The 18,283-nt window shown below is 38.9% G+C and overlaps 5 non-coding genes and 1 pseudogene across 5 annotated transcripts; all 6 read right to left on the bottom strand.

The window, feature by feature from the left end:
* Positions 1 to 830: 830 nt before the first annotated feature.
* On the bottom strand, positions 831 to 950 carry LOC116123953. The gene has a single exon (XR_004127134.1). It is a non-coding gene; the product is annotated as a U5 spliceosomal RNA (small nuclear RNA).
* A 781-nt stretch (positions 951 to 1,731) lies between these two features.
* On the bottom strand, positions 1,732 to 1,850 carry LOC116123949. Its single transcript, XR_004127130.1, has one exon. It is a non-coding gene; the product is annotated as a U5 spliceosomal RNA (small nuclear RNA).
* Positions 1,851 to 5,353: 3,503 nt separating this feature from the next.
* Positions 5,354 to 5,549, bottom strand: LOC116123937. The gene has a single exon (XR_004127120.1). It is a non-coding gene; the product is annotated as a U2 spliceosomal RNA (small nuclear RNA).
* A 1,287-nt stretch (positions 5,550 to 6,836) lies between these two features.
* On the bottom strand, positions 6,837 to 6,956 carry LOC116123951. Its single transcript, XR_004127132.1, has one exon. It is a non-coding gene; the product is annotated as a U5 spliceosomal RNA (small nuclear RNA).
* Positions 6,957 to 8,113: 1,157 nt separating this feature from the next.
* On the bottom strand, positions 8,114 to 8,309 carry LOC116123963. The gene has a single exon (XR_004127142.1). It is a non-coding gene; the product is annotated as a U2 spliceosomal RNA (small nuclear RNA).
* A 3,512-nt stretch (positions 8,310 to 11,821) lies between these two features.
* Positions 11,822 to 12,007, bottom strand: LOC116123944 (annotated as a pseudogene).
* Positions 12,008 to 18,283: the final 6,276 nt, after the last annotated feature.

Raw genomic sequence — 18,283 nt, 5'->3', positions numbered from 1 at the left:
AAATCAAGGTTGTGTTACATTCACAGTCTTGCTGCACTTAAAAATTAAGCAAGATCTTATTAATATAAAGCAATTTTCACCATAATTGTCAAATCGTGTATTGTATTGTGTATTGAAAACCTAATTTTTCGAATTATGTATCGTATCGTAGGATACGTTATTTTAAAAATAATAAAAATTTTCTAAAAATTAATATCATCCTCAAGATTAATTAACAAATTTTGTGATATTATTAGCTTTAAATTATAGTACTACATAATTAAAATTAATCACAAAATTAAGAATTTATATCATTTCCTCTCAACCATTCATATTATTTTCAAGATCAATGTCAATATCTATATCTCCATTTATGTTATTATTATCATGCAAAATAGGCAACATATATTTTTTTTTTTTTGGTAACTGGGGTGTTCTAATCAGCTTACGCGCATCTCAACTAATCACTATGGTCCATTGAATACCCTACAAACCCAATGAATAGGTAAGACAATTATGCATTGAGATAGGTGGCCCTAAGGTTTGAACCCAAAAAGTTAAGGAAGGGAGCACACCTCCTTGACCACTAGGCCAACATCTTGGAGTTAATGGGTAACACATCTTCCTCTTCACTTTTTCCATGCAAAAAGGGTAGATTTGGGCAAGTTTTAATGAACTGAGTTAGGTGACTTAGATCCGACCTGAAATTTTTTTTGGACCTTAAACCCAAATTAATAAAATCATATCGCGATACTTATTAAAAGTTGTATCGTTGACAACTTATATCTTACTATACGTATATTATAAAATACTAATAACCATAATTTTCACGACTAAATTTGATAGGGAGCTGCACTCAAGAGAGAACAACCCCTCCAAAAATAGAGGTATGCCGTTTTAGAGTGGCGAGCACACGGTATTCTTTAGTAAAAGGCGAAAGAATAGTTCGCTTTGTGCTCATCACGCGGCTCCGTGCTTAGAATAAGGAATTTACTGCATCTTATATATCTAAGTTATGGGTCAGGATTCTACGTTCTAGGCCATGTGGGATTTGAACCATATCTACATATCTTGATTCTCCCTTAAGCTCATTGACTAATGACCATGCCAAGCAGCTGCCATAAAATGCACTAACATAAAATCAGAAATCTTAACTCACTAACATAAAATGCACTTCCTGGGAGGGTAAAAAACAGAATGAGAATGCTATAAAAATGCTCTCGCTAAAGTCAAAAACAGAGTAAGAATTTATGAAAATGCTCTTGCTGGGACAGTCATAAACAGAGGAGAACGTTATGAAAATACTCTTTCTGGGAGAGTCATAAACAGAGGAGAATGTTAGTGAAGATGGTCCAGACACATCTACCGCAAGAAAACTTATTAGTTCTGCAATCAAGTGTATAAACTAGTAAAAGCATGGCATTTTTAACAAACAGTTTAGATACTCCACTTTTATTTTGTGGTCAAGCACAATAAAACATTGTAGCTCTTTGTTTGTGATGCATGTGGACAATTGCTCTGGAAAGATGACCTCCTGTTAAAGTAATCATATATGAGTAGCCTAATGTTAAAAGCATTCAACAGGTGAACCTTCTTCAGTAAATCTAAAACAGAGCATGTGTGGAGTTCCATCACCAAGTAAATCAAAGTTGTGTAAAAATCAGGCGTGACCATAACACACGTAAACTAAGTAAGTTTCTGGTTCACAAAGCAATTTTCATTACAAGAACACTAAACTAGATTTGTTAAGGAGTTGCACTAAAAGAGTACAACCCCTCCAAAAATAGAGGTATGCCGCTTGAAGTGGCGAGCACACGGTATTCTTTAGTAAAAGGCTAAAGAATAGTTCGCTTTGTGCTCACCACACGGCTCCATGTTTTTTATAATCAGTTACTGCGGTTTATATATTTACGTTGTGGATTGAAGGTTTTATCTTTTCTAGTTCATGTTAGACTACGTGCATCTCTCTCTTTCAGTTAGTAAGGGCATGACATAACTCTCTTCTGCTGGGCTGATGAATCAGATTCTCTTTAATATTCGTTCACTTCTATGACCTTGAGGAGGAGCAAACACAATGCCCATGAATATTTTTTATTACCTTAAGAAGACAGAAATCTCATTGTATTAAACCGTGCTTTCTGGTCTACATTGCCTCTTCCCTCTTGTAGCCAACGTGGGATACTCTTTGCCTGACATCGCTTATGCTGTTCATACTGTTAGTCAATTCATTTCTGCTCCATGCTTCACCTATTATACTGCTGTCCTACGGATTCTGCGATACATCAAATGCACTCTTTTCATGAGTCTCTCTTTTTTTGCTCGCTCCTCACTATAGTTGCGTGTTTACTTTGATGCTGATTGGGCAGGGGATCCTACTGATCGATGCTCCACCATTGGGTACTATTTCTTCCTTGGTCTTACTCATTTCTTGGCGAAGTAAGAAACCATCAGTTACAGCTCGATCTAACACAGAAGCCGAATATTGTGCCTTAGCTGATACCATTGCCGAACTGCTTTGGCTCCAACGGCTCCTAGAAGATATGGGTGTTGCTCATTCCTTTGCCGTTCCTATTCATTTTGACAATCAGAGTGCAATATAGATCGCTGATAATGATGTCTTCCATGAATGCATTAAATACATTGAGATTGATTGTCACTTCATTCGCCACCACATTGCACAAGGCACTGTTGAGCTAGTATTTGTCTGCTCCGTCGATCAACTTGTCAATGTCTTCACAAAAGCTCATCACTGGACAATTCACGGAGCTAGTTTCCAATCTTAATCTAGAATCTGCGTTACCACCTTGAGCTTGAGGGGGGGTGTTAGCCAAAATCAAGCAAGGCTTGATCAATGGCTTGAGCGAATGGACTTGAACCTTCGGCTATTGCTAACCAAACCAATTTCGGATCGCAAAAAGTACCCATCAATGACATGATAAATATTGGCATGGTTAAGGCATTACACAAATGATCTTCATAAATCTGAAACAGAACAGTGTATGTTTGCAGTTCCATCCTCTAAACCAAATCAAGGTTGTGTTACATCACAGTCTTGCTGCACTTAAAAATTAAGCAAGATCTTATAATATAAAGCAATTTTCACCATAATTGTCAAAATCGTGTATTGTATTGTGTATTGAAACACTAATTTTTCGAATTATGTATCGTATCGTAGGATACGTATTTTAAAAATAATAAAAATTTTCTAAAAATTAATATCATCCTCAAGATTAATTAACAATTTGTGATATTATTAGCTTTAAATTATAGTACTACATAATTAAAATTATCACAAAATTAAGAATTATATCATTCCTCCTCAACCATTCATATTATTTCAAGATCAATGTCAATATTATCTCCATTTATGTATTATGATCATGTTGTTTTCGGAAACGTATTTAGTTTATTAATTTAGTTGAGAGTCTTAAAAAGAAAAAAGGATAGGGGGCATGAATTTTGTTGGAGATTTGGTAGCCATAAATGGATGTAAGATTTGTTTTAAATTAATGCAAAATATTAATATATGGTTAAATAATAATAATAATAATAATATGAGAGATTTCAGTTTCCTTTTATGCAGTGCTTCTTATGGATTTGCTATCTATTCATTCATTAATTGTCAAAATTGAATGATATTATATTGATGGTATTACAATATTTTTTAATATTTTCTATTTCTTTTATCTTTAAATTAATTGTTGTTGGTAGTTATTAAATGTAAGAACTTCTTGTGATGTATGTATTGTCTTGCGATGCCAAAGAAGATGAAAAGTTGAAAAAAAAAATCAATTTAAAAGTGAATGATGTTATATTTCATGTTTTGTAAAGTCGAAAATAAAAATATAATTTAATTTTTAGCTTTGCTCAACTCGAACTAGACCTTTAGCAAAATAGATTGACATCGTAACCAGATACACCACAAAACATTGATATTCGTAGATTCATCAAATAACATAGAGATTTTTTTGATATTTCTAAAACTTTAAATAAGCTTATACATAAAACAGCTTTATTTAGTAATTCATCTTCATAAAACTGACTATGCAACCCACCCATGGGTAGCCCAACGATTAAGGGTGAGCATGGGTAATAGGTAGAACTAGAACGAGAATTGGAACCGGAATCGATACTGTACTAGTAGGTTCCGATTCCAATATTTTAGGATCAACATTGTACGGGTCCGGTTCCGCTGGAACTAAAACCAAAATTAAAACCGAAACCGAAACCGAAACTAATGGCGAGTACTTGGGATGGAACTTGCTTGGAACCGATGACGAGTACCCGATATGGAACTTGCTTGGAACCAAAGGTGGGTACCCGAGCTAGAACCTGCTTGGAACTTGGACAAAAACGAAATATCAATAGAGAATGGGGGGTCTAATAATTTTACATATAAAAAATTTAGAATGGGATAAAACTCGTGTGGGTGCGTGTGTGGACTTGGAGGGCCCCATTTGATTGGTGTAGATTATATTAAATAATAAAATATTATATATATATATTTTAAAATTTTTTTTAAATATATATTATAATATTGAAGTTTTGATTAATTAAGTGAATAATTTAAATTAGGATCTAATTAAAATAATTATTTTTGAATAAAGTAATATATTTGATTGAATAATATTTATTTATTTACCTAAATTATCAAGTTTTATCTTTCAATTATATCTATAATAAATTTTTCATTAATTAATTATATATGATAAATTGATAAACATTATTATATTAGTGCATTACTTATTATTGAATTAAATAATTATAAAATTACATTATAGTATGACAACCTCACGAGTCATGGTATATTAAAAAAGGTAAGTGTTTAATTAAAGATTCATAAAACATGTTAATATTACTATTTAATTTTATTCTTTTGTCACAAATTCACAATTAATGTTAATTTACTGCATTTCAATTCCGGTCTATTTCAGTTCCAGTTTCAGTTCTTTTTCTTGGGAACCAATCGGTTTTGGTTCCTTTTTCTGGGCTACTAAAGAAAACGAAAAATTAAAAAAAAATTAAAAATGAATGATATTAAATGAAAAAAAAATCAATTTAAAATGGAATGATATTATATTTCATGTTAAGTAATCGAAAATGAAATGATTTAATTTTTGGCTTTGCCCATCGAAAATTAAAAATAAATTTATGTTTGGGTTTGCCTGGACTCGAACTGGAGACCTTTAGTGTGATGGACTGACGTGCGAACGACACCACTGAACCTTAATATTTACTATTGCCGGCAATATTTTTTATCATCACCAACTTCATTTTCATATAAACTAAAATTATCCAGCAGAAATAGAATCTTGGCATTGTTGTTTTTTGCATAAAGATACCTTCAGAGATTGTAATTTAAACTTGGATTTGGTTGGGGTGCGCCAGGCCCTTGCAGTAGTGCAACGCATGGGCAACGCTTAAGGAACCCAGTAGCAAGCTACTGAAGTGGATCCTCCCCCTAAAAAGATAAATTTAATATCATGTGGGGCAATGTCCCACGTATCAGATATTAAACTGATAAGAACAGATACTACACTTGATCTTAGCCAAAAGGCCGAGAAAGGTATGCTTTGTTCTGTGGCTCAATTGTTCTTTTATAGCTCTACTCTGCATTGTGTCTTCTCTTGTTTCATCAATGTGGGAGAAACCAGGCCTGACATTGCTGCCTTTATTTATGCCAATTTATACGGTATTTTTTTGATTTGTTATTCTACTTATTTGGAAATAATAAAAAAGCTGTTTTTCATTAATTACATACTGAAGAACTAGTGGCTGATTTTCTGCTATCAGTAGAGTGACTCTGATTTCTCTCACCAGAACTGCTTTAAGGAATTTTGTTTAGGCAGCACTGCTGAACTGGACTTGAACCTTCTGGCTATTGCTAACCAAACAAATTTCGGATCGCAAAAAGTACCCATCAAATGACATGATAAATATTGGCATGGTTAAGGCATTACACAAATGATCCTTCAATAATCTGAAACAGAAACAGTGTATGTTTGCAGTTCCATCACCTCTAAAACCAAATCAAGGTTGTGTTACATTCACAGTCTTGCTGCACTTAAAAATTAAGCAAGATCTTATTAATATAAAGCAATTTTCACCATAATTGTCAAATCGTGTATTGTATTGTGTATTGAAAACCTAATTTTTCGAATTATGTATCGTATCGTAGGATACGTTATTTTAAAAATAATAAAAATTTTCTAAAAATTAATATCATCCTCAAGATTAATTAACAAATTTTGTGATATTATTAGCTTTAAATTATAGTACTACATAATTAAAATTAATCACAAAATTAAGAATTTATATCATTTCCTCTCAACCATTCATATTATTTTCAAGATCAATGTCAATATCTATATCTCCATTTATGTTATTATTATCATGCAAAATAGGCAACATATATTTTTTTTTTTTTGGTAACTGGGGTGTTCTAATCAGCTTACGCGCATCTCAACTAATCACTATGGTCCATTGAATACCCTACAAACCCAATGAATAGGTAAGACAATTATGCATTGAGATAGGTGGCCCTAAGGTTTGAACCCAAAAAGTTAAGGAAGGGAGCACACCTCCTTGACCACTAGGCCAACATCTTGGAGTTAATGGGTAACACATCTTCCTCTTCACTTTTTCCATGCAAAAAGGGTAGATTTGGGCAAGTTTTAATGAACTGAGTTAGGTGACTTAGATCCGACCTGAAATTTTTTTTGGACCTTAAACCCAAATTAATAAAATCATATCGCGATACTTATTAAAAGTTGTATCGTTGACAACTTATATCTTACTATACGTATATTATAAAATACTAATAACCATAATTTTCACGACTAAATTTGATAGGGAGCTGCACTCGAGAGAGAACAACCCCTCCAAAAATAGAGGTATGCCGTTTTAGAGTGGCGAGCACACGGTATTCTTTAGTAAAAGGCGAAAGAATAGTTCGCTTTGTGCTCACCACACGGCTCCATGCTTAAAGTAAGGAATTTACTGCATTTTATATATCTAAGTTACGGGTGAGAATTATATGCTCTAGGCCATGTGGGATTAGAGCCATATCTACATTTCTTGATTCTCCCATAAGCTCATTAAGCAATAATCTTTCCAAAGTATCATTGACTAATGACAAGAAATCAGAGTGACATAAAATGCACTTGCCGGGAGAGTTAAAAACAGAGTGAGAAATGCCATAAAAATGTTGTTGCTGAAGTTAAAAACAGAGTGAGAATGTTATGAAAATGCTCTTGCTGGGAGAGTCATAAACAGAGGAGAATGTTATGCAGATGGTAGAGAATTGTTCCAATCAAATTTATTGTTGTTTGTTTAGTTACGTCTTAAAATTCCCAATAATTCACTGGAGTCCAGATACATCACCTCAGGTGTATAAATTAGTAAAAGCATGGCATTTTTAACAAACAGTTAGCTCTTTGTTTGTGATGCATGTGGACAATTGCTCTGGAAAAATGACCTCCTATTAAAGTTATCATATATGAGTAGCCAAATGTTAGCATCCAAAAAGTGAACCTTCAGTAGATCTAAAACTGGGTATGTGCGGAGTTCCATCACCAAGTAAATCAAAGTTGTCTTAGAGTCAGGTTAGTATTTCAAACATTTTGCTACTCATATATGATAACTTAGGTGTGAGCATAAATTAAGTTTGTTTCTGGTTCACAAAGCAATTTTCATTACAAGAAAACTCAACTATGTTTGTTAAGGAGGTTGCCGCTTAAAACGGCGAGCACAAGTAAATCTATATTCTCTAGATTTGTTAAGGACCCGCTCACCCTTAGGGACTATATCTTCATTTCTTGATTCCCCCATAAACAATAATCTTTCCCAAGTATCATTTGACTAATATGACTATGCCAAGCAGCTGTAGAACTCGATAGCTTAACTCACTAATGTAAAATGCTCTCGCTGAGAGAGTCGGAAACAGAAATATGTTGTTTAATTACGTCTTATGGCACTTTTAACAAACAGTTTAGATGCTCTACTATCTTTTACTTTATGGTCAAGCACCTATAAAACATTTTTAGCTTTGTCAACAGTTTGTGATGCATGCTGCCAATTGGTCCGGATAAATAACCTCTTGTGAAATTTAGAATGGAAGTTGAACTACATTTGGAAGGGGTGAGCCGGGCCCTTGCTGTAGTGCAACACAAAGGCGACGCTTGAGGGCTCCAGTAGCAAGCTACTGTGGCGAGCCCTCCCCCTAAAGAAATAAATTTAATATCATGTGGGACAATGTCCCACGTATCAGATATTAAACTGATAAGAACAGATACTACACTTGATCTTAGCCAAAAGGCCGAGAAAGGTATGCTTAGTATCCCGTCTCAATTCTTCTTTTATAGCTCACTTTGCGCTGTATCTTCTCTTTTTTTCATCCATGTGGGAGTAACAACGCCGACATTGGTTGGATCATAACTCCTTTATAAACAAGAAGTAGTATTTTAGTGTTTCCAATAAGATTGATCAATTAGATTTATTATTGTTTTTTGATTATATCATAAAAATTCTCAATTACAAGATTAGTATATGGTGCGCACTTTCACCGCTTTTATTTTAACTTTCCATTCTATGATCAATTCTTGGCGCAATAGCTTGTTGAGCATGAATCCAAACACCCTTCCACTTTCTCTTTCCCTGACAATAACAAATTAAAAAAAAAAAAAAACATGAATACTTTATAGATTATAGATAAATAAATCGTGAAAATATTCTGAGTCTAATTAGTTACCTCCAGGTTTTTGAAGGTTTTCTTTCGTCATAAGATTGAAGCACAAGGAGGAGACACAACCGACATCGCAGAAGTCATTGCTGGTTAAAGAAGTATTGACGTTATGGCCGCCTAGACATTCCCCTAAGCAGGATTAATTATAATTGTAAAAGTACATTTTTTTAGGCAATGACGGTAGCATCTCTTGAAACTGGCGGCTACAGGTTGCATAGAAAGAAGCCCCAACACCAAGAAAACAATCAGAAGAGACTGGACTTTAGTTTTCTCCATTTCCGTCGATATTTTTAGCCTTTAATTTCTATGCCAGAACAAATCTGTAAGACTGCTTTATATATGACTTTTCATTAGCTTAATTATTTGGAAAGGAAATCTCAATGGATAGTTTAGATATAAATATGGGAAGATAACATACTAAAATAGATTTATTATTTCATAGCCAAGATTGACTTGCTATATAAAATGATATATTCTTCCTTTCGTATATTCATAGAACTAGACATGGGGCTCACACGTTGTGCGGATATGTTTATTCAATATTTTTGAAATACATTGTAAACAAATTTATTCTAATAAAATAAACTAATTAGATTAAGACATAATAAGTGTTAAATTATACAAATTTTAAAGTAAATATATAATTGCACACGCTCATCACAAGTTAAAGTAAAAGAAAATCAAAGTTTTGTTATCATGATTCATGAGTCAAACTTATGATAGTTGCACGCTCATCACAAGTTATGTTGGCATTTAAAACATTTACATTTAAAATAATTAATTTGATTTAAAATCAATTCATGCTATCAGCATATTGGCTGGTGTATCAATTTCTATCACCTGAATATACATCTATAAAGGAATTGTTTAGACAGCTGTGAGTTATTTGGAATGCATAATTTCAAGCAAATGCAAACTGAACAAATTTTGGGTTGCAAAGAAATAATGTTTATGTGAGAAGTTTTAGAGTAGGTGTCCCTGAGCCAATTATATTGTTGTATGTAGACTCTGTGGATCAGGATTATTCAATCTATAAAGGCATCGTTTATATTATATAAAGCATATTCCATGTGTATGTATTAATATATGCCCTTAGAGTGGTTAAACCGTGACGAGAGAATCAAGCAATGATAAATCTTGATTGTGAGATCCGTATCAAGTGTTGTGTATTATTTAGTTGAGAGTCTTAAAAAGAAAAAAGATGGGGGCATGATGTTGTGGAGATTTGGTATCCATAAATGGATGTAAGATTTGGTTTAAATTAATGCAAAATATAATAAATGGTTAATAGTCATATAATATGAGAGTGCAGACTTTTTCCTTTTATTGCAATCCTTCTTGTGGCTTGGCTATCTATTCTACATTAATTTGCAAAAGTGAATGATCTATATTCATGGTATTACGAATATGTTAATATTTTCTATTCTTTTCTTGTAATTATTGCGTTGGATTTATTGAAATGTAAGAACGTCCTGTGATGTATAATATGTCCTTGCGATGCCCAAGTAGCTGAAAGTTTGAAAAAAAAAAAAAAATCAATTTAAAATTGAATGATGTTATATTCATGTTTTGTAAAAAGTTGAAAATAAAAATATAATTTACTTTTTAGCTTTTGCTCACTCGAACTAGACCTTTTAGTGAAATAATGGACATCATACCAGTAACGCCACAAAACAGATATCGTCATTCATCCAAAACAAGGAGATGTTTTTGATATTTTCTAACACTTTAATAAGCGTATACTACAGCACTTATAGTTAGTCATTCTCCTTACATAAAACTAACTATTGCAACCCATCCCATGGGTGGCCTAGTCTGATTAGGGGTGAGCATGGTTAGTAGGTAACTAAACCAAAATTGGAACCAAAACGATAATTTTACTATTAGGTTTCGATCCATATTTTGGAACGAAACCAAAATCGAAACCGAAACCGGAACCGAACTAATGGCGATACTTGGGGATTGAACTTCTCCTTGGATCGTGGCGATACCCGATATGGAACTGCTTGGAACCATGGTCTTCCCGAGTTAGACACCTGCTTGGAACTTATCTGACTTGGACTGAAACAGATATCATTACAGAATTGGGGGGTTCCCTAATTTACATATAAAAATTTAGAATGTATTAAAACCGTGTGGTGCGTGTGCGGACTGGAGGTCCCCATTTGGTTGTTGGTAGATTATATAATACTAAAATATTATATATTATATATATATATATTTCTATATATTATTTAAAATGTTTTTTAAATATATTATTAAATATTACAGTTTTGATTATTAAATTGCATATTGTAATTAGACCAATTAAAGGTTTTAATGTTTCTACAAGAATTATTTTTTGAATACAATAATATATTTGATTGAATTGATATGTAATTTATTTACCTAATTATCAAGTTTTAACTTCACGTAGCTCTATAATAATTTGTAATTCTTAATTATACATTGATAAATTGATAAACATTATTCTATTAGTGCATTACTTATTACGACTTAAATATTAAAAATTTAATTAAATTATACCCTACATTATAGGTATGACAACCTCATGAGTCCATGGTATATAAAAAACGATAAGTTTTAATGAAGATTCATAAAACATGTTATATTAATATTTAATTTTATTCTTTTGTCACAAATTTCAACAAATTTAAACTTTTGGGTTAATTTACTGCATTCCCAATCCCGTGTTGATTTCCTTTTTCTGGGCTACTAAAGAAATGAAAAAATGAAACAAAATTAAAAATGAATGATATTACATGAAAAAAAAAAATCATTTTAAATGGAATGTATTATATTTCATGTTAAAGTAATCGGAAAATGAAATGATTTAATTTTTGGCTTGCCAATCGAGATAACATAAAGTTATTTTTGGGTTTGCCTGGACCTCGACTGGAGACCTTTAGTGTGATTGCTGACCTCCGAACGGCACCGCTGAAGCGGTTACTATTCACTATTGCTGGCAATATCTTTTTTGTCATCACCATCTTCCTTTTCATAATACTAAATTAATCCAGCAGAAATAGAATCTTGGCCTATTATTGTTTTTTGCAAAAGATATTTCAGAGATTGTAATTTAAACTTGATTTTGGTTGAGGTGTCTCCAGGCCTTGCAAGTAGTGAAACTTCATGCGCGCTTAAGGAACCCAGTAGCGAAGCTACTGTATGATCCTCCCCCTAAAAAAATAAATTTAATATCTGTGGGACAATTCCCACGTACAGATTTAAAACTGATACGAACATATTACAACACTTGAATCTTCGCCAAAAGCGAGAAGGTATGGCTTTGTTTCTGTGGCCTCAATTGTTCTTCTATAATCTCACTCACATTGTGTTCTTCTCTTGCTTTCATCCATGTGTAGTAACAACGCCGACATTGGGGGATCAGCTCTCGTTTTAAACAACAGGTAGTACCTTGTAAATCTCGGTCTATTTCCTAAGATCATCAATAGATTTATTATGTTTTGGTTCATTACTCATAAATTCCATAACCAAGATATTATAACGGTTGCGCACTTTTAGCGCTTTTCTTTAAACTTCCTGTTAAGCTCCTCCATGAATATGTGCTAATTCTTTGCACACATGCTTGTTTTGTAGCATGATCCAAACACACCTATCCACTTTCTCGTTCCTCTGGGACAATAACAAATACAAACAACCTGAATCTGTTTAAATTAAGATAAATAATACAACATATTATGAGTTAATTATTTTAGCTGTGTATACCGGGAAATAAGGGCTGACGTGGGAAGTCCCGTTACGGTGAACCTTCGCCCTCAGCAACACCCACACTCAACCTGCAAAGTAATATGGAGCTCCACGCGTCCATCCTCTGCCGCAGTCGTGCAAAATCAGCTTGGAAAAGACAATGGGTAAAGCCCGGATTACATCCTGACAATCACACCACCACCCCTGGATTTAATTGATGAATTACAAACTCTTCAATTTGCTATAAACCGAAAAAGACCCCCCCATTTAGGGGGATTCGCGACTTCTTTACAAAAACGACTCTCTCTCTCTTGTAAAGTAAAAGCACTTACTTTTCAGTAACTTTTGTACTTCATCCGCTTCGCGCCTGACCCACACTAATATCAATACAATCATGGACTAGCTTTGCTACCTTAGCATCCACCACTTTAAAATCTTCTTTGCATTTATTTCACTTCAGGCATCCATATTCACGTGTGTTATTCATCACAAAGCATTATCACCACGTGAGAAAATTGGTTGGTGCACATAACGAGCATCACAAACATTTGGCGCTACAATGGGCCTGATAGCGTCAAACACCTTCCAAGAATAATCTTTGACCTAGCTTTCTTACACGCTACAATGGCGACTCAATCTGAACCTGAGCAGTGGGAACCACAACAGTGTTTGAAGGATCCCGCGACCCATAGGGACACCCCCTTCCACATAACCTCCATTCGCAACATGCTGTTGGGAATACCCCGTCAGCTCCGCGCTGGACCCTGCATCTGAAGCTACCTGAGAGGTTCTGAAATACTCTCTCAACGTCCTCAACCAAGGTTGACCGTCTGTGAACCAAAGTGCATGTTCGTCCCGAAAGACAGCCGAGCGGTAAACCGCCAACGCCTGCAGTCCGCGCGAAAGCGCGGCAAAGGGCGATTATCGCCGTGCCGCGAGCACTGCCGCGTCCACGCAAGTTACGAACAAGTGGAAAAATAGTGCCTAAATACGGGGCTCCCAAGGTGTCCAGCGAATACAAAAGCGCCCCGAGCAGGTGTGTCGGATTCAAGCAGACCGTGAAAAAGTAGTCCCGACTGTCCCATGCCACGTCGTCTAGGCAACCCAACGAAATGCTGGACCGATGATCCTATCCACCACCAGCCAGAACGACCCCCGTATAGTTCCATTGCGTTGGTCCCCCCACAACCTCGCGTGGCGTTTCGTACCACCGCGAGGGTCGTGAGGATGCCCTCACAATAGCATGCGCCTTCACACGCTGCTAGTCACGTGTGTCGGCGCGGCTGGGAATACCGCCGATGCGAGGAGCATCCGACGCTCCGAACTCTCCTACCGCAACCGGATAAGGCCGGCTCGCAGGGTGAAAACAACCCACGGTCATGTCTCCTTCACAAAATTGAGGACTGGCAGCGCGCTGTTGGACAGTGGGTGGTCGTGCGGGACCAAGCAAACGAACAGGCCCGGTCGCCTCTACATCCCCCTTTTCTCCTGAAAGTGCTGCTGCTCCACTTCCGCCAGGTTGTTCAGAATGCCGGATTGCCGGCCGTTGATGTGAAACTATGTATCCGCAGTGATCATTTATATGATTCAACGTACCTGATGAGCTTCCACCATGTTTTCGCCTTGCGAAGTGCCGCCTTGTTTTTGTTTGCCGTGACGCCTGCCCTCTCACGCGAACGTTGGTTCAGGTCCGCTCCCACGGGTATCTATCGGTTCGTGGCCCATCAAGATGACCGACGTTCCTTGCGGCTTTCCAAGCAACCAGAAATTTTCCAATGCCTTTGGCTACTCACGTCTTTAAGGCAGAGATGACGAATCCCCTGTCATCTTACATGGATCGCTCACAGGATCTCAACAAAGTGGCTCACGCAAGCCCAGAAGAGTCCATCCTAACTCTTATAATATCTTGATTTCGCACCGAAACCGAACTTTAAAGAACCTGGCAGCTCGAGACGATTCTCCCTCACCAGATTTCTTAACCTGGCAGAAATTCGCTCCGTAATAAGAATTCGCTGCGGCACTTCCGCCATCGCAGTCACCGCACTTCGCAGTAGTATGTCAAGTCGGGTAGTACCATATGGCTAGCTATCGCAGAAGGAGATCTTGACGGTCAGCGAAAAGGGAAGAAACCCCCGCTGATGTAGCAAAAAGTCCTATGCTCCTGTCCCCCGTCGCGTACCGCCGCGGACCCAGTACCGTCCGTTGAATGTGTCCATATCTGCGATCCTCGACAAAATCCGAGGAAGCCCTCCTGCTTGGTGAGCCCGACCCAATCAACCCCCCCGTCTTAGAAACAACAAATAGTATTGGCCCGTTATCTCGGGAAAACGGGCATCTCACCGATGAGATGCCTAGCTCTAAAGCGCTAATCGAATGAGCTCGTCCAGAATGGGCACTTCAAGGATGTACATTGATGACTCCCCCAAAAGAACAACCAAGCGGGAGCGAAAGAAAAGCGTCGTGACGCACGGGTACAACAGCTTTAACATAAATCTTCGGTAGGTCTGCACCTCGCGGGAAACTGCGAGGACCAGGAAATATATGGCCGCGAAGCTCCCACGACCCGTAGGTAATGGAATACTCGCATGCGACCTCCAAAAGCCCGATAAAGAGACCGATCACCTTCTGTGAGAAAGGGCAGCTCGCTTTGCACCATCCACACGAGGATGCTCTGGTATCACCCCCCTGATAGGATTCATCATTCTGCAGAATTCTTGTTAGACACAGGAAGCGCCGTGAATCATCCTGTTCAAATCCGGCTTTCCGACAGAATTAACCTTGGTTCGAGGCCGCCTAAACCGCCCTCGATGCCTCTGTAACGTTTTACCGGGGGATCACCCGATCCCTCATGGTCGATCTCCACTCCAGTCACGTCTCAGGCGACACGACGATGTTGACATGTTACCGAATTTTTGTCGTGGACTGTCCGTCGGCCTTCAATGCAATCCTGGGGCTACCTCTACTGAGAACCTTCAGGCAGTCACTTCCATTTTAATCATCTCAAGAGAAGTTCCCCACTCACGGGGATATGGGGAGGTAACGGTCGCAAAGCCGCAATCTCTCGCAATGCTATGTAAATCAGTCCAGATTGCCGCAAAGAAGGGCATTTCGCGGTGTGCACCCCGCCTGCTATTTGGCGAATCAGCCGACGCCAGCCTGGTCCCGGAGGATACATAGATCCGCGAGTTCAGAAATCCCCCCGAGCGGCCCCGGTTGAGACTCTTGTCCGAAGTTTTCGGTTGATCCAAAAGAGCCGAGCCGAATGCCTAAATAGTCGGAAGCTGTCTCAAACCCTTAGCTCGCTTCCGACTGGTGAAGCTTCTTGAAGGAGAACCATGATTGTTCGCCTGGTCGCAATGCGATTGGGTCGTATCAGCCTGAACGTTACTCATTCACCTAAACGTCAACATGAGCTACCAGTTTTCGCCAAAGAGACAGGGCAATGGATCCGGAGCGTACGCCGCATAAAATCAGAAGTGGAGAACCTTCTCCGCAAGTGGATCTAGTTTCGCGAGGCCTGCTCTACCCGACCTGGGTTGGCTAACGCCGGTCTTGGTCAAGAAGCCAATGGCAATTGGCTGACCTGCGTAGACTCATCACAGCGACTTAATCAAAGCTGCCCCAAAGCAGCTTCCCCCTCCCCAAGAATCCGACCCACTCTTTCTGACCTGCCACCTCGGGCACGAGCTTTAAGCTCTGGGATGCTACCTCGGGATACACCAAATACCATGGTAAATGCCAGATAGGAGCCACTACCTTCAATTACGTATCGGGGCTATACGCTACAAAGTCATGCCCATTCGCCTCAACGAATGCGGGGTGCGCCCTATCAGAGGTTGGTCACCCGAATGTTCTTCCGACCAGATCGGTGAGACATGAGTCTATGTGACACATGCTGGTCAAAATCCCAGGTCTCGCACACCTATCATTATTCGCATCTCCTTGAATGTTTGACATACCTCCGACTCTACGTAATGAAGCTGAACCCTCTCAATGTCGTTTCGGATTATCGTCAGGAACTTCTTCCTGGAGTATCATGGTCAATCAGCGAGGGCATAGAGTTAAACCCCGAAAAGATTCACGCTCTGCTCGCTATGGAAAGAATCCACCAGCAAAAGCCAGTCATGATCTATGGCGAATGACGCAACTTAGGTCCTTCATATCAATGCTCAACGACCGCGTGGTTTACCAGTGTCGTTGGCCATTTTCTGAAAACCAATGAGAAATTCGCGGGGGGGGTGACGTCGAAGCGAGCAATGGGTGCGAGCGCTAAGTACAAAAAAGCTTGGGCAGCCACCGTCCTCTCTAAGCCTCTTTTCCACAAGAAATCCTGGCTCTCTACCTGTCCTTGTCTCATTCGCGTCATTGCAAGCTATATCGAGAAGATGGAAAAAGTTCAGTTGCCGGTTATATTTATGCAGTAAGCGTTATCCGGTGTCCGAGATTCGGTAACCCGGAAATGGAGCGACGTACTTTTGCCCTGCTGGTGCGTCCAGACAATCTCGACCTTACTTCATGCCCATACACTCACCGTATGACGAGTATTACCTCTCATCGGCAGTCCTCCCACAACCAGAGCGGCCTCGGGTAAATTGCTCAAATGGGCCGTGAATGAGTCAGTTCACTTAATGTACACGCCCGGTCGACTATCAAAGTGGCAGCTGTGCAGACTCTCATCTCGATTTTCCCTATCTCCCAGCGAGCAACAGCTAAGTGAGTCGGGCAAGAAAACTATCCAGAACCTGTCACATGGAAGCCCTCACGTCGTTTCTCGAACAGGAAAGGCCGGTTGCGGTCTTCTCCTGGTGAGGCCTCCGAGGGGATCCTATTCATGGTATCTTCCGGCTGTTCGGTTTAAAAGCGACTCAACAATGAGTCCGAATAAGCTCTTGCTCGCCAGATTGTGACTCGCCAAAGAAATGGGTGCAACTGCGAATCAGTATTTATAGCGACTCTATGCTGTCGTCAACCAATCCTATAGGGGATAACCAACCTAAGGAGGAGACAGTGTCCCTACTGAGCCTAAACGGTCTCTCTGGGTCGTTTAAGCACTTCCGAGAATCCGCTGTCAGATCCCCATGGGAGCAACTGCAAATGCAGACGCCTTGGCAAAGATAGCCTCATCACTATAGTCAGAGCTTTTTTTCCTGATAGCATCCTGTTCGCCTTTGTCCAATGCTCCAACCATCACTCTCGCCCGAACAGGCCGTGAACGAGTTTTAGCCAATTCCTGGTGACTCCCATTGTCCAGTACCTCAAGGAGACGACCTGCCCAGCGACAAGTCGAGGCAAGGGCCTACGAGTAAGGTCTCTTGTTTACACCATCGGGGATCAGCTTACAGGAAGGATTCAAATGTGCCCCGCTCCTCCGATTTGTGACCAGCGAAAGAGCGACTACATCATAGGGAAATTCATGAGGGATCTGCGGTAACACACGGAGCTCGGTCCTTTGCGAACAAATTGTTTCGCAGGGATACTATTGGCCCCGAATCCAGGAGGATGCGCACAACTTTGTCAACGAAGCACAAATGCCAACGGTGCCCAACATTCCGTCTCGCCCCTTCCACTCGACGCCTGATCACTATGGTCGTACCCCTGCCATTCTCCTGTGGGGGACGCTTATCTGGCCCTCCATGCCAGTTGGAAAGGAGGGGTCAATATGCCGGTGGTCGGCGGTAGAATTTATTCTCACAAAATGTGGTCGAAGCCCGCCACTAGCCACGATCACGACCAAAGCGAAAGACTCGTTTTTCAAGAATAAGTGTGCCGCATGGAATTCCTCACACCCATCTGCGATAATGTGAAAGCAGTTTTCGCATGAGGAGTTCCAGCAGTTCTGCGAGAGCTGGA

The sequence above is a fragment of the Pistacia vera genome, unplaced genomic scaffold (genome assembly GCF_008641045.1).
Source record: "Pistacia vera cultivar Batoury unplaced genomic scaffold, PisVer_v2 Contig146, whole genome shotgun sequence".
Lineage (NCBI taxonomy): Eukaryota > Viridiplantae > Streptophyta > Magnoliopsida > Sapindales > Anacardiaceae > Pistacia > Pistacia vera.
The sequence above is the reverse complement of the archived record's forward strand: the minus strand, read 5'-3'. Positions and strand labels throughout refer to the sequence as shown.